General features: G+C 35.6%; 1 long non-coding RNA gene and 4 other non-coding genes across 7 annotated transcripts; 1 reads left to right on the top strand and 4 right to left on the bottom strand.

Annotated features, from left to right (window-relative positions):
- Positions 1-7,410: 7,410 nt before the first annotated feature.
- On the bottom strand, positions 7,411-7,489 carry LOC113354879. Its single transcript, XR_003362082.1, has one exon. It is a non-coding gene; the product is annotated as a small nucleolar RNA snoR14 (small nucleolar RNA).
- Positions 7,490-13,980: 6,491 nt separating this feature from the next.
- Positions 13,981-14,156, bottom strand: LOC113354913. The gene has a single exon (XR_003362106.1). It is a non-coding gene; the product is annotated as a small nucleolar RNA snoR138 (small nucleolar RNA).
- A 3,197-nt stretch (positions 14,157-17,353) lies between these two features.
- Positions 17,354-22,763, top strand: LOC113353132. 3 transcript variants are annotated; one of them, XR_003361097.1, is made up of 4 exons: positions 17,354-17,988; positions 18,430-18,780; positions 19,056-20,056; positions 22,419-22,763. It is a non-coding gene; the product is annotated as an uncharacterized LOC113353132 (long non-coding RNA). The 3 variants fall into 3 exon arrangements; XR_003361096.1 differs by having other exon boundaries at positions 17,354-18,780; positions 19,056-19,879; positions 19,956-20,056; XR_003361095.1 differs by having other exon boundaries at positions 17,354-18,780.
- Positions 17,517-17,598, bottom strand: LOC113354878. Its single transcript, XR_003362081.1, has one exon. It is a non-coding gene; the product is annotated as a small nucleolar RNA snoR14 (small nucleolar RNA).
- LOC113354912 lies at positions 17,747-17,924 on the bottom strand. The gene has a single exon (XR_003362105.1). It is a non-coding gene; the product is annotated as a small nucleolar RNA snoR138 (small nucleolar RNA).
- Positions 22,764-24,045: the final 1,282 nt, after the last annotated feature.

The raw sequence follows: 24,045 nt of genomic DNA, 5'->3' as shown, positions 1-24,045 counted from the left end.
ATAAGCCATCCATCACCACCAAATTACCACCACTATCTATTCCAAGAACAAACTCCAGAAACTTTGTTACACTTATTAAATCAAATACACCCTCTCCTAAACACATCAGTTCCACTAGCCCAAAAATACCACCAATTAAAAAACACTCATATACTGAAATGAGAGCAATGAGGGAAAAAGGTGTGTGTTATAATTGTGATGAAGTATACCAGAAGGGTTATAAATATGTGAAACAACAACTTTTTATGCTTGTTGGAGAAGATGAAGACTTACTCACTTCAGAAGAAGGCTCTCAATCCAGTTCTCCTATCATACAAGAGCTAGAATAAGAAGTGGAGATATCTCCACATGCTCTCTCAGGTAACATTTCTCACAAAACCATCAAGGTTCAGAGGGTCACTAAAAAGAAGAGAAGTTTCACCATTCTAGTATATAGTGGAAGCACACACAGCTTCCTTGACCCTGAAATTGCTAGGTACAGTGGCAGCCATATAGAACTTACAACAACATTTCAAGTGGCAGTAGCTTATGGTAATAAATTGGTAAGTGAGGCTAAATTCCCACAATTCAGTTGGGAAATACAATGACATACATTCAAATTTGATGTCAGGCTACTTGCTCTTGGAGGGTGTGACATGGTTCTAGGAGTAGATTGGATGAAGGAGATTAGCCCAGTGAAGTTTGATTTTAAACAAATGGAGATCACTTTCTGTAGAGAATGATAGAAAATTGAGCTAATAGGGAAGATTGAGCCATCCAGTGTAACCATGATGTCTGAGGAATCCTGCCATAAATACTTTCAAAAGAATAAACATAGAATTATGGGCCATTTATATTCAATATCAGTCTGTGCTGAGAACAAACCAACTCCTCCAAACATCAAGAACATATTAGAAGATTTTCAATCTCTATTTCAATAGCCAAGTTCCCTTCCACCCATCAGATATCATGACCATCATATTCCTCCCAAACCCTCAGCATCACCACAAAATCAAAAGCCTTACATAATACCCTATGTCCAAAAGGAGATTGTGGAACAATTGGTTCAAGAGATGCTCAAAGCTGGAGTGATCAGGCCTAGTCACAGTCTGTTCTCTGCTCCAATTCTGTTAGTAAAGAACAAGGATGGCAGTTGGACGTTCTGTGTTGATTACGGAAGGTTGAATGAGATAAATATTAAGGACAAGTAACCCATTCCAATGATATAAGAGTTATTAGATGATCTCAAAGGGTCCAAGGTCTTCTCAAAGATTGATTTGAGTTGGATACCACCAAATAAGGGTATATCCTTTTGATATTCATAAAACTGCCTTCAAAACACATCAAAGCCACTATAAGTTCAAAAGGAATGACTAATGCTCCTGCAAGATTTCAAGCCCCTATGAATGATGTATTTAAGCCTTATTTAAGGAAATTCATATTGGTATGTTTTTGATTATATATTGGTGTATAGTCCAGATGAAGAGACACACATTCAGCATATGAAGATTACTTTGGAACTTTTGAAGCAGCATTCTTTGTTTGCTAAATTGAGCAAGTGCTCCTTTGGGCAGAATCAAATTGATTACCTAGGACACATTATTCCTGGTGAGGGAGTAGCAGTTGATCCTTCCAAGGTTGAATGTATGCAAAGATGGGAAACACCAGCAACCTTAAAGGACTTGAGGTTTTTTTTAGGACTTACTGGGTATTATAGGAAGTTTGTGCAGAATTATGGGATGATATGCAAACCTCTTACTGACCTGCTGAAGAAGAACAACTTCCAATGGAGTTCAACAACACGAGATGCATTTGATCTCCTAAAAAAATCTATGGCTACTACCCCGGTTTTAGCACTTCCTGACTTCAATAAACCATTTGAAATAGCCATTGATGGTTGTGACACTGGAGTGGGAGTTGTCCTCATGCAAGAGAAGAGACCCTTGGATTATTTCAGCAAAGGCATGTGAATAAGGTTTTTATGTTTATCTACTTATGAAAAAGAGCTAAAGAGTATAGTTATGGCAGTAACTAAGTGGAGATCATATCTACTAGGTAATAAGTTCATTATCTTTACAGACCACCAAAGCATTATATATTTTATGAAGCAAAGAATACATACTATGTTGCAGCAAAAATGGTTGTCAAAGCTGTTGGGGTACAATTATGAGCTAAGGTATAGGAAGGGTGCTGACAACAAGGTAGAAGATGATATTTCCAGGGTACACTTGGAAAACTAATCCTCTTGTCATAGGATATCAAAGGTTAGGCCAGCCTGGATGGAAGAAATTCAAAGACAGTTACAAGGATGACCCATTAGCTCAAGGATTAATTCCAAGATTTTTAGCTCAGACTGAAGTCACACCTGGATATACTTATGATCAAGTTTCACTCAAATTTAAAGGCAGAATCTACATTGGTACTCATGGAGATATAAGATAGAAGATAGTTACAGAAATACATTCTTCATCTGTAGGTGGGCATTTAGGAATTCAAGATAGCTACCAGAAATCTAAGTTGTATTTTTATTAGGATGGTATGCAAGCACAGATCATAAATTTTATGCAGGAATGTGACATATGCCAGCAACACAAAGGAGATTCAGCATTACCAGCTGGTCTTTTACAGCCATTACCCATACTTGAGCAGGCTTGGCAACATGTAAGTATGGACTTCATCACTGGACTACCAAAGTCATAAGGAAGAGAAGTGATCCTAATGGTGGTGGACATATTCACCACATCTAGCCACTTTATAGTCTTGAGCCATCCTTACACTGCAGTGTCAGTTGTAAAGGTATTCCTTGACACCATTTTCAAATTACATGGATTACCTAAAAGCATTGTATCAGACAGAGATAGTGTGTTCCTGAGTAACTTTTGGCAAGCCTTGTTTACCAAGTTGGGTATTTCTTTAAACATGAGTACAACCTATTACCCTCAAAATGATGGCCAAACAGAGAGGGTAAATGCTTGCTTGGAGACTTACCTTAGATACATGACCAGCTACAAGCCAACTCAATGGGTATCCTGGATATCTTTGGATGAATGATGGTTTCAACACATGTTATCATTCAAGCCTGAAACTCACTCCATTTGAAGTAATCTATGGTTATCCTCCTCCTCAGTTTGGAGTGGAGTTTCCCTATGAAGTAGTAAATGCTACAGCTGAAGAATATCTACAACAAAGACAGGTTATGACTCAGTTACTCAAAGGTGTATTAGAGGAGGCTCAACATACAATAAGCGTATAAAGAGGTCTTTTGAAGTGGGGAATTGGGTCTACTTACGTTTGTAACCATATAGATAATCCTCTATTCAACTGAGAAGGAATTTAAAGTTGGCTGCAAAATTCTTTGGGCCCTATCAGATCATCTCCAAGGTAGGTAAGGTAGCCTAGAAACTCCAATTACCTCCAGGATCTAAGATACATACTACCTTTCATGTCTCTCAACTCAAACCTAAGATTGGTGCGGGTATGCTTCCACAAATCATACTGTCAGCCTTGACTAAAGACAGGGAGATGAAGGTTACACCACATAAGATATTAGACACCAGGGTGATTATGAAAAACAATCAGAAGGTATCTCAAGTTTTAGTTGTCTGGGAGAACTCATCTGACAAGGATGTTACCTTGGAAGACAAACACCTTATGGAGAATTAATTCCCTAAGCCGATCCTTAATGAGGTCAAAGATCTCGAGAAGTAGTGGGCTATGTAGTGAAAGTAGTATAACTTCTCTTAAGAGCAGACCTGTAAGGTTCCTTTTATCTGTTATTTGGGTGCTGTAATAGTTGTTAAGTTGGTGCGTGTGTGCATGAATCATGCGAGAGTGTACGTTAGGTATATTTATTGTCTTTCTACTCTCTGTTCTTAGTCAGCTAATGAAATAGGACTTATCTTCTCCCTCAATTATTCTTTCTCTCCTCATATCATATTCTAGATATGGAATTTTTGTCCCTTAATGCAAGTTTTTTAGTGTAGATCACCACATCAAACTCTTGAAGCACGTCTCAAGAGACTTTTCAGCAACCACCTCTTGCTCCTTCATTCTGCAAGATTAGCTATTGTCTCTTTAGTTCTCTCCTTTAACCAATCTTGATTTCGAACTGTTAATATGAGATTGGTTCTTAGTTCTTCAAAATCATTAATAAAGTTTACCATACTATCAGTAGGTATCTACTTGGTTTCTTTCGGATCTTGAAAGTTGAAATCCATAAGACATGACTCATCTTGGGATCCCGTAGAACTATCATACTTATAATCAGACATGACTTTTGAGATGATCTTCTTATTTCTTTCTGTATTGATTCCCAGACAATTCTCAACTTTAAGAGCTTCCTATTTATTATCCTTTGTAATACTGCGAGTTATTGGACACATGCTCAAAGATTTAAATAAGAATGAATCAGAATTTCACAATAAAAGCAAGAGGGATTTTCTTAGAAGAAAATAACTTCCAGAATGGAAATACCAAAGAGATTTTTGTTACTTAAAAAGTATACATCGTATATTTTATTTCCATAATATTGTATGAAATCCTCATGCTAGGAAGATTATAATTTTTTCATAAGGTAATATTAAAAACCGAAAATCTTAATCAAACCCTAACTACCGAAAACCGGTGTTGGCATGAACCTTTTTAGACAATATGGATTCGCAGTTATCCATTTTTTTCCTGAATTTTTTTCTGATAAAAACAAAATACATGTGCTCTCGTTTTATGGGCTTCCTCATCCTGACAATTATGAGCACAAATTTGGATGAGGGTGCACAAACTCCATACAACTAAGTTGTATCGGAGTAAGCCTTGTCATGCTTACAATGAATATCAGAACCATAGTTCATGTTCTTTTTTGAAGATTTCCGCACAACATATTTTCTCCCAAAAAGCCGATATTTCCCAATTGTGATGAGGTTTGGATCATGAGGATAAAATGAGCCGATGTGAGAATTTTCAGAGATAGATAAATCTCTCTTAATTCTGTTAGTGAGATTTTCGTATGATCTCACCATTCTAACAATTTCCTTCTCATTCACATCAGTTTGATCATCATAAATAATTGTAGGATTTTTTGGAACCCATATCTGATTGATTTTCTTGGCAGAAATTGTCTCATTCCCTTTCTTCTGGAAATATTCAGTAGGTAAACTACCTTCATGTGAACCGAAAACGTTTCGATATGAATGTGATGAAACCTTTTTCCAGAAATGATTATCAACTCTTTCGTCTGAACCATTTGAGTTATTTTATCGGTTTGAGGTATATTCGGTCTTTCTACTGAGGAGTGATCTTTCAGTTTTTTAAGACAAAATACTTCTTTTAACACTTTCACAAGAGTATTTTGAAGAAGTCAAGTTTCTTGTCAAGTGACTGAAAGTTATATTCCTTATGATCCTTTTCGCTGAACCGATTCAAAGTTTCCTTTGAACTAGATTTCGTTTGATCATTATTAGTTGTAGAAGAAGGTTTTTCATTATCTTTTGACTTGATGTAGTCAGACAGACTACCTCCATCATCATGATCTGTTTCAGATGTGATCAAACAAGTCTTGTTATTACGATCCGTAAAAGTCGAGCAAGGACTTTTGGTTTCTTCATCAGAATAAATTACAACAGAATCATTAGTCAGAGTCTTAAAATGAACCCCTTGTTCTTGAGTAAGAGATTTATCAAGAGATTCTACGTACTTTGACATAGAGATCCATATTTCGTTTGGCTAGAATATTTAGTTGTATGTATTTTTCTATGATCTCTTGTCTAAGAATATTAGATTTTGTCTTTAATATCAAAATTTTAGAAGACAAACGTTTAATAGGATTTAGGAGTTTTACCAACTCTTTCTCAGCATCTTATTTGACATCGGAGTCAGGGATAACAAATGTGATATTAATCATCTTAACTCCTGGATCATGAGTCAAGGAAGTAGCAGCATTTTCAACTTTTGAGTATTCACAATCTTGCAATACGTAATTGAATCAGTCATTTGATTCAAAGGATCGCACCAAACACAGATTGTTATATCTTTTCGTGTTTGGCTGCTCTGATACCAATTAAAAAGACGAGGGTACCCAAATACACCATAATCTTTCGAATATCAACCTATAAATCTTATACCTTGTATGATTGTCCATGGACGAAGTCGATACAATACGACAAACAAGATATTTACTTGGCAATAGTTACGGTAATAAAACCGATTGACTATTAGAATCAATGTAAAGTACTTCGGATTAACGTACAATAGTATTATTTACTTTATTATAATATAAAACAATTATAATGCGGAAGTAAAGTAAATAACACAACACAAGATTTTGTTAACGAGGAAACCACAAATGCAGAAAAATCTCGGGACCTAGTCCAGTTTAAATACTCTCAGAATTAAGCCGTTATACAAAATCTAATGTCATCTTCGTATAGTTAAGACCAAGTATACGGTCCCGATATCTTAACGGTTAACAGTCATGCATGATCCCGTTATCTTAGCGCTTAACAGTCTATACAGTATAGCGCCATCTTGGTTGTTCACTGATTAGGTCGGCTATGTTGTAACGCGCCATCTTGGCCGGTTACTAAACTTTCAGGTCATACTAAGCCACTAGGGTTTTTTGTTTTTAAATAGAATTACGAACATAAATAGGCATAGAATAATCACCTACTCTTTATCCTACGTACACACACGTAAATAACATTGGACATGGTTTACCCAATTCTTGTTAAACGAAGTCATTTTTTCTTTAATGAATTGAGTAAGTGATTAGATGTACTGTATATGGTTGTATATCCCCATTTAGATCCTAGCTTACGACGTTATAACTTGTTTATGAAAAAGTGAGACTAGTTAAGGTGGAAGTTTTTTTTTCTTCCAAAAAGCCCCATCTAATCAATAGTCCCGGCTTCGACGCTGGGACTCATAATAAAGTTCATGACGTACCACATTTTCCAAATACGGGTACTAGGATCCAATGATCAGAATCATTTCGTGTTATATGGATTGGAACCCATCCGCTAATATCGGTATCCCTTTCATGCATGATGATTCTACAACAGATTTGTTTTCTTCATGGGCACTTCATGTTTGTAATTTTAGTTAGCTCTTAATTACGTTTGTCTTTTATTTTTTCTTCAATAAACAATACGTTTATTGATCAAAGAAATATCAAATTCACACCTAGGTCAATCCGAATTGTCCTATTTTCATCAGCAAATATCAGTTTTATTTAGGTTTTGAATAACAATTTCGATCTACCCCAATATTAACACTTGCCTAAGCTAAAACAAACTTGGTCTTGAACGGTGAGCAATTTCCTTGTAATGAGTTTCTAAATACCCTGATTAATCCAATGATTGATATCAACACCCATTAGTAACCAGGCCATGCAAATCTTCTGGTTGAGGACCTGAGGTTTAGGAGTTTCTAATTCCGAGAGTGATCAAAACTTATCGAGAATCAAGAGTAAAATCACAGAATTCAGTGGATTGAACAATGAATTTTATCGTCATTTCGATGGGGATTAGCATTTCGAATTTCGGACATGTGCAAGTATACGATTTCTACGATAACAATAATTGGGCCGACCGACCGGAGGGCCCGAAGGGAGGGAGTCCCTAGTCCCTTTTATGACCATTTTTTTGTAAATTGAATCCTAACAAAAATGTTCAATTTAATAAAAACATTGAATTTGGTGAGGCTTTTTTTGGTGAAGCCTTTTCACATAATTCCTTATGTATCCTAGTTTTCCTTATGTATCCTATTCTTTTAGGAGTATAATTGGAAAACAAACTTTAATATAACATATCTAAAAATTCGTGCCTTGGAATTTTACAAATTTTATCTCGTTGGAAAGGTTATAAAAACATCTACGTAATGAGCACAAACAACAATATCAAATTTAGAGTTCTCACGAAAAATTTGGAAATGTTCATCACTTTAGGCACAATTTTAGAAAATTAAATGTATATATCCATTATGCAAACCACCACAAAGGAAACATAATACTTTATGTAGCCATATTTTGGTTTATACATCAACTAATTTTCGGTTGCAACTAATAAAATGTATGTACATGCTTCAAAAAAAAATGTATGTATTCCCTCCGTTTCAAGAAAAATGATATTTTCACTTTAGACACAATTTTCGAAAATTGAATACATAGTCATAATGTAAACCACCACAAAGGATGCATAACACATCATGCAACCATATTTTGATTTATAGATCAACTAATTTTCTGTTTCTGGAAAAGTGATGCTTTCACATTTCGTTTCAGGAAAAGTGATACTTTCACTCCGTTTCAGCAAAAGTGATACTTTCGCTTTGCATCTGAAACGGGGCGAAAGTATCACTTTTCCTGAAACAAGGTGAAAGTATCATTTTTTTTCAAACGGGGCGAAAGTTTCATTTTTTTCTGAAACTGAGCGAAAATATCACTTTTTCTGAAATAAGGCGAAAATATCACTTTTTCTAAAACGGGGCGAAAGTTGTCGCAGACATACCCCATCTTTAGATTCTTCTTCGGTCGTCCCTCCCACTGTAACCGCGGTTGTACTAGTATGTTCTGATAAGTGTCTGATTCAAACTCAGGGTCAGAACCCACATTAACCTTTCTTTTAAGGGATATTTTGACTTTGGGTCACATAAAAGTGACCAGCTTTGCGTTTGGGTCATGCCAAAATTTTAATTAGAGTTTGTGTCACGAGACCATCGTTGACCGTCTTGACCGTTTGGAAAGTTAGTTAAATACTAAAATGACCAGAAAAAAATTAGAGTTTCATTTATTTACTAACCAAGCCATCAAATATTCCGTTTGACAGTTGTATGGTTCCTAATAATTAACAAATGCACGGTTGAGATTTAAAACGTGTGTGGATAAAAGAAGTAACCAGATTCTCTTTTCTCACTTAACCAAAATCGATCTTTTAGTTCTAGGGTTTCACTTCTCTTTCCTGTTGTGACTGCAGAGGAGATTTTGCCTAAAATCTGAGAGTGTGTATCGTGTTATTGTGGAAATGGTTGATTTCAGTTAGTATTAGTTCTTATTATTGCCAATCTACAAGGATTTCGTGGTAAAAGTTGTGTTTCAGTTGAGTTAAGTACAAAATTTTTCATAATCTGTTAATTTAATTTGGAGGTTTTCGTTTATCTGCTTTTTAATGATACCTATGAGTGTTATTCGTTGCAGAAATAGTAATTTAATGGATAAATTTTGTTTTTCCTTTGTTTTTTAGGGTTTTGTTCTGTTCTGGAATTTTTTTAGGTTTTCTTTTTGATTCCTTTTTTACTTTTGTCGAGTGGTGCTTTATGATAAAAATTGGTACAAGTGGGTGAGAGATATTATGGTCCTAGTGATGGCTTAAAATATATAATTGTATGAACAGTTTAGGAACTGTGATTGTTGTCAATAGAAGTATTCTTAAGTGTTTAGTCTTGGTAAAATCAAGTTGCAGTGGTTCTCACCTTCCATACTTAAAATATGTATGAAAAGGTATATATAGCCAAAACTGGAAGTATTCAATGATGATGTCCTTTTCAAAAATTTGTACTACTGGTTTGATAAGAAACAATCAACCATTTTTGGTTGGTACATATATAATACATACTAGAATTTAAATGTTTAATTAATTTTAGATGGTTGAATAATTTGTTATACCGAAATAGACAGGAGAAGCATTAGTACGTATTCTGGCGTGTTTAATCTGCTTATAGTTTACACCCTTATGCTAACTCATACACCCAAGTAGCTGGCCTTTTAGACTACTGTTCTAGCCGATTTTCATGTTTAGTTTGCGTACATTTATTGGAGTAATTTCTTGGAGACAAGTGGGTATGTAAGGTTTTAATCTTGGTGGTTGTGTGTATTTAAATGCAGGTACAATGAATGATTTATTTAGATACTATCCCACTAAAGGTGGTTATGTTGTTGGAAAAAGTGCAAGGGCTGAGCATCCTGACATGGAGAAGATGCCTGACTATAGACCTGAAGAAGACTTGGATTTTCTGCCCATTTTGGACCCAAAGAAAACTTCTACAAAGGCCATTCAAGTTGAGTCAAGCACATCTGAAAGTCAAGCATTTACAGTTGTTGACCCTAATGAAGTGATCTCACAGCTAGATGATGAAGATATATTTGAAAGTATGTACAATGAAAGCAACTCAGCAAATGAGACAGTAAATATAAATGACTTTCCTGATAAACCCGATGAGAGTGATGATGAAGAACTTCTTTATGAACCTGAGATTGATTACGATGAAGAGATCAACCTCACTTGTCAGATTCAAGCAACACTAGAGTCAACTGAAGAATTCAAAGAATATTTTTTAGAAACTGACAACATAGATGAAGATCACAAGTTGTCTGAAGGTCAAGAATTTGTGGAGAAACTGTTTGTTGGGAAGCAATGGTTGAGTAAAGAACATTGTAGGGAGTATTTGAAGGATCTAGCACTTTATTTGAACCATTCCATTGTTCAAGTGAGAAACAAGAAAAATCAGCAAGAATACAAATGCAAAGATGAGAATTGTCCATGGAGGGTTTACTGCTCTGTACTTTCTGATAAGCAAACATTTGAATGCAAAGAAGGTTAGTAATTTGTTTAATGTAAGATGTCCAGTTATATATGTTTAATGTAAGATGTCCAGGTCAATTTAACTTGTGTATTAACTAAATTTTATATTTGTCGTTGAATTTTCAGGTCATTTTATCCATACTTGTGAGGCAATTCATGGTCTCAAGCATCCATTGGCCAATGCGAGATGGGTATCCAAGGTGATGCTTGAATCTTTCAAAGCACATACAAACTACAAGCCCAGGGACTTCATGACTGAGGTAAAGAAGAATCACAAGGTTGAAATTTCATATTATACTTCTTGGCATGCTTATCATCTGTGTAATGAGAAAATTTTGGGTAGTTATGAGGAAGGGTATTCATTGCTGCCTGCATTATGTGACCAACTTCTGAAGGACAATCCCACAAACATTGTTAAATTAACAACTGACCCTTTGACTAAGAAGTTTAAGTCACTGTGTGTGTCATATAGGGTGTCATTAGATGGTTTTGTTAAGTCTGCAAGACCTATTCTAGGACTAGATGGATGCCACTTGTTTGGAAAATATGGTGGTACTTTGTTGGCCATCACATGTCTTGATGGCAACAATGTCATTTTCCCCATTACTATATACATCTGCGAGTCAGAGTGCAAGGAAGAATGGATACATTTTCTAAGTTTAGTGGCTGAGGAATTGAAGGCACATCCCAGGGCTTTGACTTTCATTAGCGACAGGCAAAAGGGTTTGATTGAAGGTGTTGCTGTAAATTTTAGTGATAGAAATCACTATCATAGGTACTGCTTTAGACATCTTTACAAGAACTTTAAGAAGCTTCATCCTGGCAAGAACCTTGAGTTTATGACATGGCGAGCAGCAAGGTCATTTAGTGAGGTAGGTCATAAAATTTGGATGGACAAACTCAAAGAGTACAAGACATCTGCACCAGAGTGGTTTGACAGAGAACCAGTTGAGACATGGGCAAGAGCTTACTTTGATAGGTCATCAAAGTGTGAGCATGTGACATCAAATTTTTGTGAAGCTTTTAATTCATGGATTCTTGATTTAAGGAAGCTTCATGTATGTAAGTTAGTTCAGAAGTTTCATTTGCTTATGATGAGAATTTTCTATGATAGAGAGCAAGTGGGTAAAAAAATGCCTGATGATGAAGTGGTCCCTAGAGTGACACAAATTGTTAACAGTCACTTGTATTTCTGCCATGAATTCACCACACAACCTTCATCTGTGAATATTTGGCAAGTTTTTGACAGAAAGAAGGACATATCATGGGTGGTGAACCTGGAACGGCATACTTGCACCTGCAATTCATGGCAAGTATGTGGAATACCATGTGTGCATGCTATCTGTGCAAGTTTACGTGCAAGACCAAAGAGTTATAAGAAGTAAGTTACATTCTTGTTATAATTCTTTGTCATTTCAACTACTTAATTACACTTGGATATGTATGCTCTTACATTGTATGTACATTTGTTTGCAGGTATGTGCACTCTTACATGCATGTTGACACATACAGAGACTTGTATGCTCCTTCAATTGAACCTCTAAATCACCAAGCTTTATGGGCCAAGGTAATCTTAACTTTCATTTCTTTGAATCTTACTGTATGATCACCTAGACTTGTAGTAACCTCTGACTTATGCAGAATTCAAGGGAGGTAAAGCCTCCTAAATGTGGTAGACCACTAGGTAGACCACCAGGTAGACCTAGATGCCTAAGAAGAAGGGACAGGGATGAAGGTGGCAATAGCAGAAAATACATGTGTGGGAGATGTTATGTGTACGGTCATAACATGAGCACTTGTAAAGGAGCTTCAGTTGAAGATCAACATCAAGGTAAAGCTATTGGCCACATTTGTGTATGTTATGCTTTATTGGGCTTAGTTGTTTGGCATATTTGTTCATTGGGCTTATTTGTTCATTTATTTATGTTTCAGCTCCAGAAACTTACACAGGGCCTCATGTAAGGCCTGATCCAGGTACTGGGCCACCACCACCTTCACCATCTGCAGATGAAACTACTACAACACCAGCTACAAGGAACAAACCAAGGACTACAAGTGGTGGTAGAAAGAGGAGAGGTGGATCTACTCATGCATCAACTTCAAATGTTGCTGCACCATCTTCAACTGCTGCTTCATCAGTTCCACCTACATATGAACCAGAAGTACCAACTACTAGAGGAAGAGGCAGGAGTGGAAGAGGAACTAGAGGAGGAAGTGGTGGAAGAGGAACTAGGGGAGGCAGAGGTGGTGCTACTGCACTATTTCCACTGTCAATTGTTGCTCCAGTTCAAGTTGCAACATCTACAACAATTGCTTTTGGAAGAGGTGTTGGCAACTCATCTACTAATTTTGGGGGTGGTGCACTGAGAGGAAGAGGAGCAAGAAGCAGAGCAAGAGGGAATACAGCGCACAGAAGAAATGGGAGAATTGTAAGTGTTGGAATACTACAGGATGAGGGACCAACACTGACTAGAAAACCAACACCAGTGCAGGTTTATGCTTTAACTTTTTATCTTGAATTTGCAATTTCTTGCTGGTAATGAACTAGCAATTTGTGTCTCTTATGACCTTATAATATCTAACTTGTTGTTCAATGCAGGTAAATCCTATACCAGGACTAGATGGATCCTTCTTAAGAGGTACTTATGGTGGCAGGGGAGGTGGGCCAGTGATGAGAGGAGGTGGTGCATTTTCTTTTATATCTGGAAGGGGAAAGAGGCCAAGAATGATGTACTGGCTAGGCACAGAAGAGCAGTGGGCGAATGAAGGACTTCCATGATGTGAATTTGGTTTAATCCCTTCTTTAATGTTTTTTGTTTTCGAAACATCTTTGTGTTTTTATGGATCTTTTGCAAACATCCAACTCTTTCATGTTGCAAACATTTTTTTTTTATGAAACATGACATGTTACTTTAATCTGCTTTTTTGTAAGACTTCTTTTATCCAGTTTTTCCATGTTGAGATCTGTTGATTCTGTCAAAAATATGTGCATAAAACTGTCTGCAGGTGTGGAAATGAGTTGCTGGAAAAGTGGTTACTAAAATGGCAGTATTTGTGCGTTTATAGGGATTTGAAGGTGGGCTCAACGATCTGAATGACAGATAAATAACCCTGAACGTTGGATTCATCTGTTCTCAACCGTCAGATGTACCTCAATGATACTCTAGTTAACATGTGTGAGTCACGTGTTAACGGTAACTGACGGTGTTAAGTAAATAAAAATTAATTTTTAAAAATAAATTATTTTTTAATTGTCAAGAAGGTCAACGATGGTCTCGTCACCCAAATTCTAATTAAAATTTTGGCGTGACCCAAACGCAAAGCTGGTCACTTTTATTTGACCCAAAATCAAAATATCCCTTCTTTTAACTTATATCAACAATTCATTCTTCTAAGCTTGAAATATCAATTAAATTTGTAAAAATAAAAGTTCAAATGTTAGAACAATCTAAAGAAAGGAAAATCAATCCTTTCCATTAAGATTGATTCAAGAGGAAACGTAAAGGTGAAGAAATAAATTCCAACACAGTTCCCTCATATAGTTTTCATATTCCCTTGTCTGAACCGAATGTGGTCTCAAATTTCCGTATCCAGTTATTCGAAGGAAAACCCAAGCAAAGAACATGGAAAAATTAGATGTATCAGAGCTGATTGAAGGACTAGATTTAAAAATAAATAAATTTTCTATTAAATCCAAAAGCAAAAAGCTCTGAAAAGATCAATCTTTAAGAACTAGAAAAAGACTGAAACAATTTAAGCCTCATCACTAAACTAAAAACTGATAATTTGGAAGAAAAAATCTCATAAAACTCATATGGCTATTCTGAGAGGAACTAATATAATGGAACTCCCAAGTAAACCCTAAAGAACAACTAAACAAAAGCATAATACAAATTCATTGCAGAAACGAACCAAAAGTTGAGGAATCGGTAATCGGAAGAAAAAGTGACCAGTGACCAGTGAGGAACTTCAAGGTTGTAGGCTTTTCTTTTAAGGGAGAAACTGGAGGCTGAATTAGGGTTTTGAAATCGTTTTCACACTGAGGAACGAATTACTTAATTGACGGATTTACCCTTTTTGGATCTTAATTTCTCTTTTTGGGTCGTGCTTTCTCGTGCGGCCACGCATAACAATCTTTGATGCCAAACAAGTCAGTCAGTGAGGCAAGCATTTGGGAAAGCAGCGAGGCAAGTCAGTCTTTGATTTCAACTGACCGGCCGGACATGTTTTCCATGTCCTTTCAGGCAGGTAAGTAACTTTATGTATTTATCTAGCTTCAATGACATTCGCGAGAATTCTCAGATATGCCAAAGTCCATTTTCAGTTTGTAGTAACTTCCATACTTTAGTTTGTTGCACATCCTTTATTTGATGAAAGTCCCGAAGAACTGGAATTCATTACTAGTAATGAGGTTTTTAAAAATAGGAGTTCTTAAAGTATGTTTACCGGTAAGCTCATGCGTTGAGGTCTTTTCGAAGTGTAGATGGTGTTGTTTAAAACTCGCAAAATGTACTCGTTGTTCTGCTTTTGTGCTCTTGTTTGAAGTTCTTAGATTTGTGTTTGGGTTTACAAATAAAAAATGCTAGAGTTGTTTGAATCGGGTACAAAGATAAATATACTGCCTTTATTGTTTTATATGCAGAATGTAGTTTCATGGTTGATAAATGTTCTCTATTTTATGACAAATCCTGACCAAGTTTCTTGGACTTCTGTTATACAGGTGTGCATAAAAGAGGTATGGAGAGGATTCTTTGAGTTTGTGTTCAGAAATGTTGCCTTATTGGGGATGAATATTAGACGTTGTTGCTTTCTACTGACTAGTGTGATTACTGCATGTATGGAACTTGAAGATGCAATGGAGAAAATGGCATTGCTTCATGTTCATGTGATATATCTTGGGTTTGAGCACTGTATATCTGTGATAAGTTCTCTAGCTGATTTCTATTTGGAAGGTGGAAACTATTTTAGTTTATGAAAATTATGTACGTTATGGCGATACATGTAATGCCTTGGAATATCTTCAAAAAAAAAATGCATTCAAATGATCTAAAATTTATGTTATAAAAGTCCATGAAGATGAACTGATAATTAATATTTTCTGGGCTGATGAAAGGATGATGTTAGACATTAGATTATGATTTGGTGATGTGTTGATGTTATAAAAAAATGCATTATGATGTGTTGATAATGCATCACCAAATATCAAAATATACAAGGTCACCAAAATAATAATTTTGTTTTCACATTATCGTTTTACCAATCCAGAAATTATTGATTATCGAAGTATCCACATCGATTTATACATCATAAAAAGATAGAATATACCACTTAATTGCACGCGATGAATTCCTACTAGCTACAAGGGTAAATATGAGATTTCCCGGACCATAAGTTTGTGTACTCATCATATACTCAAAAATCCAAACATCTCTTCATAAGCGATTCCTGATAAATCAAATACTCAAAAATCCAAAACATCTTTAAGAACAATTAATGAACTATCATCCATATAGGTTGAGCTGTGTTGCAACTCTTAAATCTTAAAATAAAGTTTGGAGTTTTAAAAGAAAAATTAATAAACATAATTTTCCTGTAATTTGGCTTAGCACACCTCCATATCGTTGAACGAATACTTGGTTGTTAATCAGTTCTATTAAGCCAATACTATCTAAACTACTTGTTGTTAATCAGTTATATTAAGCCAATACTATCTGAACTAACAGTTTCATGTCGATTACTTATTTGATAATCCAAAATATTTTATCAATGAGAATTTACTTAGGTTGCCTTCCGTAATTTTTCTCCCGCAATAAATGGCATTATTCTTAGATTCCTCACCTAAAATTTTGTTTTGTGTCTCCATTCCTGAAAAGGCTATTTTTCATTGTGTGAATGTGGAGGAAGATTATCGTCAAATGCTTTCCATCCCCACAATCCTCCACTCACATAATAATAATGGCAACTGCAAGATGAAATTTAGCTTATATAAAGACAACTCTCTTTATTGATGTTTAGAAAATCTCTCAAAACTAAACACAAACTCTAATCTTGCTCATATCATCAACCACAACTTTGGTGAGCATATATATAGAACTATGAATTCCTTTTCCTAGTCCTATTACCTTATTACATGTCTTTCCTTTTCTTAGAACTAGATGACTTCTAATTCCTTTAGGATTACATCAATTTCCTAATCTTGTCCTAACCAGCTTGTTAGTGACTTCTATGTTGAAGTTAATCCAACATTCTCCCCTTTAAGCTTCAACTGTGCTTGTGAAAAATCTTGTACGTATGATGATGCTCTCGTCTCCCATGACTCGGTGTAGACAAGCTCTGATACCAATTAATGGCAACTGCAAGATGAAACTTAGCTTATATAAAGACAACTCTCTTTATTGATGTTTAGAAAATCTTTCAAAACTAAACACAAACTCTAATCTTGCTCATATGATCAACCACAACTTTGGTGAGCATATATATATAGAACTATGAATTATTTTTCCTAGTCCTATTACCTTATTACATGTCTTTCCTTTTCTTAGAACTAGATGACTTCCAATTCTCGTAGGATTAGATCAATTTCCTAATCTTGTCCTAACTAGCTTGTTAGTGACTTCTATGTTGAAGTTAATCCAACAAATAATAGTCCTTTATTTTCTGCCGCGACGAGGACACAAAATAAAATCTAAGGTGAGGATGATGCCACGTATCGGGGGAAGAAGATTGAGGAAGGCTTTTGGTAAGTCTCAAGCAGTTTCTAATATTTTCTCGTAACCACAGCCACAGACAACTTTGGTCTGTGCCATGACTCGCTCACTTTAACCATTGGCAAGCATTTCCCGTGTGCTTTTATTTTTTTGAGTTTTTCTAAATTAGTAAATACCCATGGATTCATTCAACACCCAAATAAATGGCAGTCATTTTAATATAAGACCGGGTTCAGGTTTAGGTGTTTTTCTAATTCCCAAAGCGATCGGAACCTGTCGAGATTCGAAAGTAACATCACAGAATTCAGTGAATTATTGAGCAGTGAATCTTATCGTCATTTCGCTTAGGGATTAGCATTTCGGATTGGGGGAAGTATGATTTCTACCACAACAACATATCTTGTTTGATGAAGTCTCTGATTCAATCTAGGGTCAGAAACTCCCACAAACCTTCCTCTTTAACTATCAATTAAATTCGTAAGAATAAAAATCAAATGTTAGAACAATCTTTAGAAAGGAAAATCATTCCTTTCAATCAAGATCGATTCAAGAGTACATGGAAATGTGAAAGAAATAAATTCCAACACAGTTCCCCTCATATATTTGTTGTATGCCCTTGTCTGAACCGAATGTGGTCTCAAATTTCCACATCCAGTTATTCGAAGGCAAATCAAAATGGAAATTCAGCTTAAACCCCAAGCAAAAAGAAATAAATCAGAACATGGAACATCAAGGTAAGTGTATTAGATGTATCAGAGCTGATTGAAGGACTAGATTGAAAAACAAATAAAATTTTCTATCAAGTCCAAAATCAAAAAACTCTGAAAAAAAAATCATTTTCTAAGAACTAGAAAAAGACTAATCAATTTATGCCTCATCACTAAACCAGATATGAAACCGAAACTTGGAAGAAATAAATCTCCCTAAAACTCATACGGCTACTCTGAGAGGCATTCATATAATGGAACTCCCAAGTAACCCTAAACAAATAACAACTAAACAAGAAGCAGGATGTAAGTTCAACTAACAGTTGAGGAATCCGCAGTCGAAGCAGTGATGGACTTTGAGGTTGCTGTAGGCTTTTCTTTTAAGGGAGAAACTGGAGGCTGAATTAGGGTTTTGTAATCGTTTTCAGCAAACTGACGGATTTACCCTTTTCTGATTTACTCTTTTAGGGCCGTGCTGTCTGTTCCATAACAGTCTTTGATGGCAACCAGGCCAGTCAGTGAGGCAAGCAGTTGGGGATGGACATCCCACTCCAACCGAGAGGCCAGAGAGGTTTCCATGTCCTTTCTCGTAGGCAAGTAATTATATGTATTCATCCAGCTTCACTAACATTTGGCGAGAATCTTCTGATATGCTAAGTCCATTTTTTTGAGTTAGTTTGCAGTAACGGCCATACTTTAGTTTGTTGCACATCCTTTGTTCGACGAAATTCCCTGAAGAGCTGAATTCATTACTATGTCACAACGGATTTGAGTTCGCTGAGGTTTTCAGAAATACGAGTTCTTAAAGTATGTTTACTGGTAAGCTCATGCATTCAGGTCTTTTCAAAGTGTTAATGATTTTGTTTAAAATTCGCAAAATGTACTCACTGATCTTTTTTTGCTCTTGTTTGAAGTTGTTAGCTTTGTGTTTGGGTTTACAAATAATACATACTAGAGTTGTTTGACTCGGGTACAAAGATAAATATACTGCCTTTATTGATTTATATGCAGAATGTAGTTTCATGGTTGATGCAAGAAATGTTCTCCGTTTTATGAGAAATCCTGACCAAGTTTCTTGGACTTCTGTTATACAGGTTTGCATAAAAAGGGTATTGAAAGGATTCTTTGAGTTTGTACAAAGAAATGTTGCCATGTTGGGGATGAATATGAGCACTACAGCTCATATGTTTGGGTTTGAGCACTACAGCTTTGTGATAAGTTCTCTAGTTTCAAATCAACGTTGTATAAGGAGAGCACTTTGACAATATATATTTGAAGCGTGGCAGCACGCTCGTGAAATTTGTGATGAGAAGATTAATGTTTTAGGGACATCTGGTGACAGCTTATGAAGAGAGGAAGATGGGGTTGAACTATTTGAGGAATTTGTGAAAAAGAGGATTTGAAACCTGATCGCGTATGCTTTACAGCTGTTTTAACAGCTCGCAACCATAGAGGCTTCTTGGATTAAGGGATAGGATATTTTAACAAAATGAAGAAAATGTGGTTTGGTCCCTGAACTACATCAGTTGGCATGCATGGTTGATCTTTATGAGCGAACTGGGCGTCTTAGAAAAGCAAAGGAGTCAATTTAAACAATGCCTTATGCTCGAAGTGTTAGTATGTGCATCACCATGGGCCTTTGGAGAGTTCATTAATGAAGCAGAACTTGGGAGGGAAGCAGCACATGCTGCACATCACCTTTTTATGCTGGAGGTCAAGAATGTGAATACATAGCACTCTCAAGCATTATGCACAAGCTGGTGTGCTGGAAGAAGTAACAGAGGTTAGGCATTTGATGAGAGAGAAGGGAAATAAAAATATTTGCTTGTGAGGTTGGCTAGAGTCAGAATACAAAAATACATGGTTTCTCAATAAATGATCCATCTCAACCTTGGGCACCAGAAATCTGCGGAATTAGGTAGACACGCTGTATTTTGAAATAATGTGTTAGTATCCTGGAGCATATTTCTTAATGATGTAAACCTGTTACACAGAAAGCATTAAGATTCAAGACTTGATCTAAATTAGATTGGTGGAGTACGAAAGCCTCTGCAGAGCCAATGCACTCATTCAAGTAGACTGCAACAGAGAAGAGGTATGTTTATCCTGACTACAAATATTTACTAGAAACCAAAGCATGTATTGTTCATTTAGTATTATATTATGATTTAAGTATTCAAATGAAATTAGTTTGCTCTTTGATATTGGTTTCCCTTTATTCCATGTTTGTTTAGCTGAATGATTGGGAGAATTTGCTTGAGAAAACTGAAAAACTTAGTGAATATGAATAATGAGAACCCCAATACCTTGTGCCTCATTTATACAACATCTCAAATATAGATAAAGATAGAAAGTGGACGAGGAGTTGAAGGAGAAGAAGAGAGACTTCAATACACAGAGTACAAAAATTCGATTAAGAAAAATAAGCTTATTTGAGGAAACCGACATCCCTATGAAAATAACCACTAATGTAGCTCGCCTTTCGGGTAGAGAATGAGAAGTGAGTAGATTCTCCAAACTTGCAAAACTTTTTCAATCAGCATAACGACAGGAACCATGTATGGAAAGTTTAAACCCGGGTATCACTGTTTAACACCAACAAAATGGAGACTTTTATTGGATAATTTAATTCTTAGCCGAGTACAATATGGCCACGTTAGAATTACACAAGAAGTGGCCATTATAATACCTACAAGTCTTGATTCATAATCGACCTTTTTATGCTTTTCTTATCAATATTCAAACATTTTATATAATATTAGCATATGATAATTTGAAGTTTGTGATTTATATAGCTTTAAGCTTTACTCGACAGCGAAACTTCGTGTCGGATATGAGTGTCATCTTCAGGAATTTCTATATTAAAATCTCCACTGTATCTTCTATGGATAAAATAAACCTTGTTTAGGCAAGCACGCTTTCTCTGCAATTTTAATATGATTGAACCTTCAAGAAGAATCATTTGGGCTATGAAACGACAAATTTGTGACTCTTCTCCTGTTAATTGCAAAGTGAAGTCATGGCATATTCTAAAATATCTCATTTACCTAGTCTAACCCAGATGACGGTTTTAAACGTAGATTTGACATAGTCTGTGTATCTTCCACAACATCCAGATACATCTACATTACACTTAAGTCTGAACTAAGTAGCTAGATATCACAATTTACTTGTGAATGCTGGGTACATTATTGAATACTCTCTATGGATTCTCAAGTATTATATTCTTGTTATTTTTAAGACAGCGACCTATCAATAGCTGGTTACACAAGAATTGTCATCACAAGTTTTGAAGCATCTAAAAGGAAAATCTTGCAAGATTGAGTAAGAACACATATCATAAAATTATAATTTCTAGAGCTGCACTTGAGTATCATAGTCGTGTTCTTTTGTTTTCTGGCTAGTTCAACTGTATTATCCTTACCCACCTCAATATAAAACAAGAAGTACAAAGTTAGGTGTAGAATATAATGAAACAGTCCCCATGTACAATTGAGAGGATTAATGAGCACTGTGGACCCTAACCTTGTTTGCCATAAACTAGGACACTTATGCAACCACCAATCTATCTGTAAGATTACATAGTGATGACAATCTAATACAAGATCTAATAGTTTATGCACCATTGGCTATGTCAGCGAGAGGATGGCGGCAAGTGCTTATCATTTTCATTATTTTCTTTTGGATTTTCTTTTGGTTAGATAAGACAGATGCGAATTATATGAATACCAGAACTTTCACACTACAACCTTTAACATTTTCAAAACTCTTGAAAGTGTTTTTTAGTGACAAAGTATTACACTAAGTTGGTTAATTTATGACTAGGTAGCTATCACATTCCAATACGGCTGAACAATTTGATCATAAGATTGAATTGTACTCAGATTTGATCATATTCATAAGGGTTCAATATAAATTTCATGTAAAATTACGTATTACATTTGTATATTCAACAAACATTATGTGTATCACTGTAACCTGTTAGCTGCTGAACTGCATATATGTCGTGTCGATTAAGGCTCTAGAATCATAGGCAGTTGAATATTTTCCATTCACATTTTTATTTTCTGTTACAAGTTGATAAAGAAATATATTTTTGATAGATATGAAAAGTTTTCTGACCATAGTTGCTCTGATCTTAATATAATTTAACAAAAATTTAGTATACTGCACACTAATTACTACGTACGATGAAGCATAAACAGCTACGGCGGTTCCTACTGTAGTTGCAGAGTTTACTGTTTAGTGTTTACTACCTCGACGCTTTTCTAATAATAATGATTAATGGAAACAGAGTTTTGTTTCACCTAAGTATGGCTATTAATTTTGTGAATGTAACTTCTCAATTGCTCGCTAGCGAGAAAAATGCTTCTTGTTTTCTGTGTGTATTTTTTTCAAGCACTAAAATGCGTTTCTCCATGGGACATGTATAACTAAACTGTGTGGTGGTGGTGCAGTGACATGTTGCTCATTGATGATATAGCTTGAGAAGGTAGAGTCATTTTACGGCATAGAGTTCATGTTGCAGAATCTAATATGGCATCACAACATAGCTGATGGCATTCATGACAACAGCGCAAGTAAAAAAGTTGTTCCGGTTAGAAGCTGCAAAAGGGTAAAGTTTTCTCAGGAAATTCGGGTTGGAAACTTGAATTACAAGAAATGGATATCAAACAAACATGTTACAGAATTACAAAAATTGGATATCAAATAAACATGTTACAGACTTTGACGTTGCACCAGGACTAATGTGTGTATGGTACATAATGTGATAACAACCTTCACCAACTTTACCATGAATTCTGCGTTTAATACATTTATTTTCTTGTTTCAATTCGTTGTACAATCATTTTCTTCTTATGTTTATTCCCAGGTATTTTGGGCCTGCACATAATTGGGGGTGATCTTACAATTTATAATGTCGATAAGGAGCAAGGTTTAGATTTAATGAATAGGGTAAGCCACTATCTACATATTATAGGAGACAACTTCAGATCTCCAGTTGTGAGAATCAAAATCCAAATCTTTCGATACATTATATTAAGAGAAGAAAATCTCCGGGGTTTGGATGTTTAGATCCATTTGGTATTATTAACACCTTCTATCTCATTCTGTACCAACCAGAATAGATTCCATCTTTTCCGTCCAACAAACACCATTCTAAAGAATTTAGGGGGAAAAAAGTTTCCAAATATTAGTTTGGTGTCTTTTTTTTTTCTTTTCTTTTGGATATTATGTATTATCTACCTGCCCCCTTGGCATTCACTGGCTATTATGGTAATTCTTGAAAAATGATTAATTTTTCTTGGAGAATCATAGGAGACAATAACATTCTCTTGCATGATTCTGAACAACACATGTCCTACAGACGTTGTTGAGGCTAACTTCTTCAACAACAAAATCAATAAGCTGAATCTTATTGATATTCGTTTTACTGACCCAGTAAGAAGCAAAGATTGGATGGAGGCCTAGCTTCAGAGAGCTGGCTTCTTCTATTTCTCAACACCGCGGTCTCCAACATGCTTGTCATTGGTTCTGATCATTATCCTATTCTTCTCCACTACAACCCCCACTGGAAAAGCGGTAAAATCTCCTTCAAGTTTTCTGGCCATTGGTTTGACTATGAGGAATGCAGGAAAATTATTGCAGAATGCTGGAATAAATATCTCTCAGGATGAACTGCTTTCCTTATTGCCAGAAAACTGAAGAACATCAAGCTAATTATCAGAGTCTGGAACAAAGAAGTCTATGGTAACATCAAAACCAATATTGAAGACTACAAAACTCATTTGGAATGGCTCCATAACAACTACTTCAGACAAGACAAAGCTCAGATGCTCAACAATGCAAAAAGCAACATCAGTGAATGGCATGACATAAAAGACAAATTCTGGAAAACTAAAAGTAGAAATCAATTCATCAAGCTGGGAGATGAGAACACAAAATTATTTCATAAATCTACTAAATGCATGACCAGAAGAAACAAGATTGACACTATTCAAGATGCTCATGGTGTTTGGATTACTGATGCACATGAAGTAATAAAATGTTTCACTAACCACTTCACAACAATGACCACTGCTG

This window comes from Papaver somniferum, chromosome 2 (genome assembly GCF_003573695.1).
Source record: "Papaver somniferum cultivar HN1 chromosome 2, ASM357369v1, whole genome shotgun sequence".
NCBI classification, from domain to species: domain Eukaryota; kingdom Viridiplantae; phylum Streptophyta; class Magnoliopsida; order Ranunculales; family Papaveraceae; genus Papaver; species Papaver somniferum.
The sequence above is the reverse complement of the archived record's forward strand: the minus strand, read 5'-3'. Positions and strand labels throughout refer to the sequence as shown.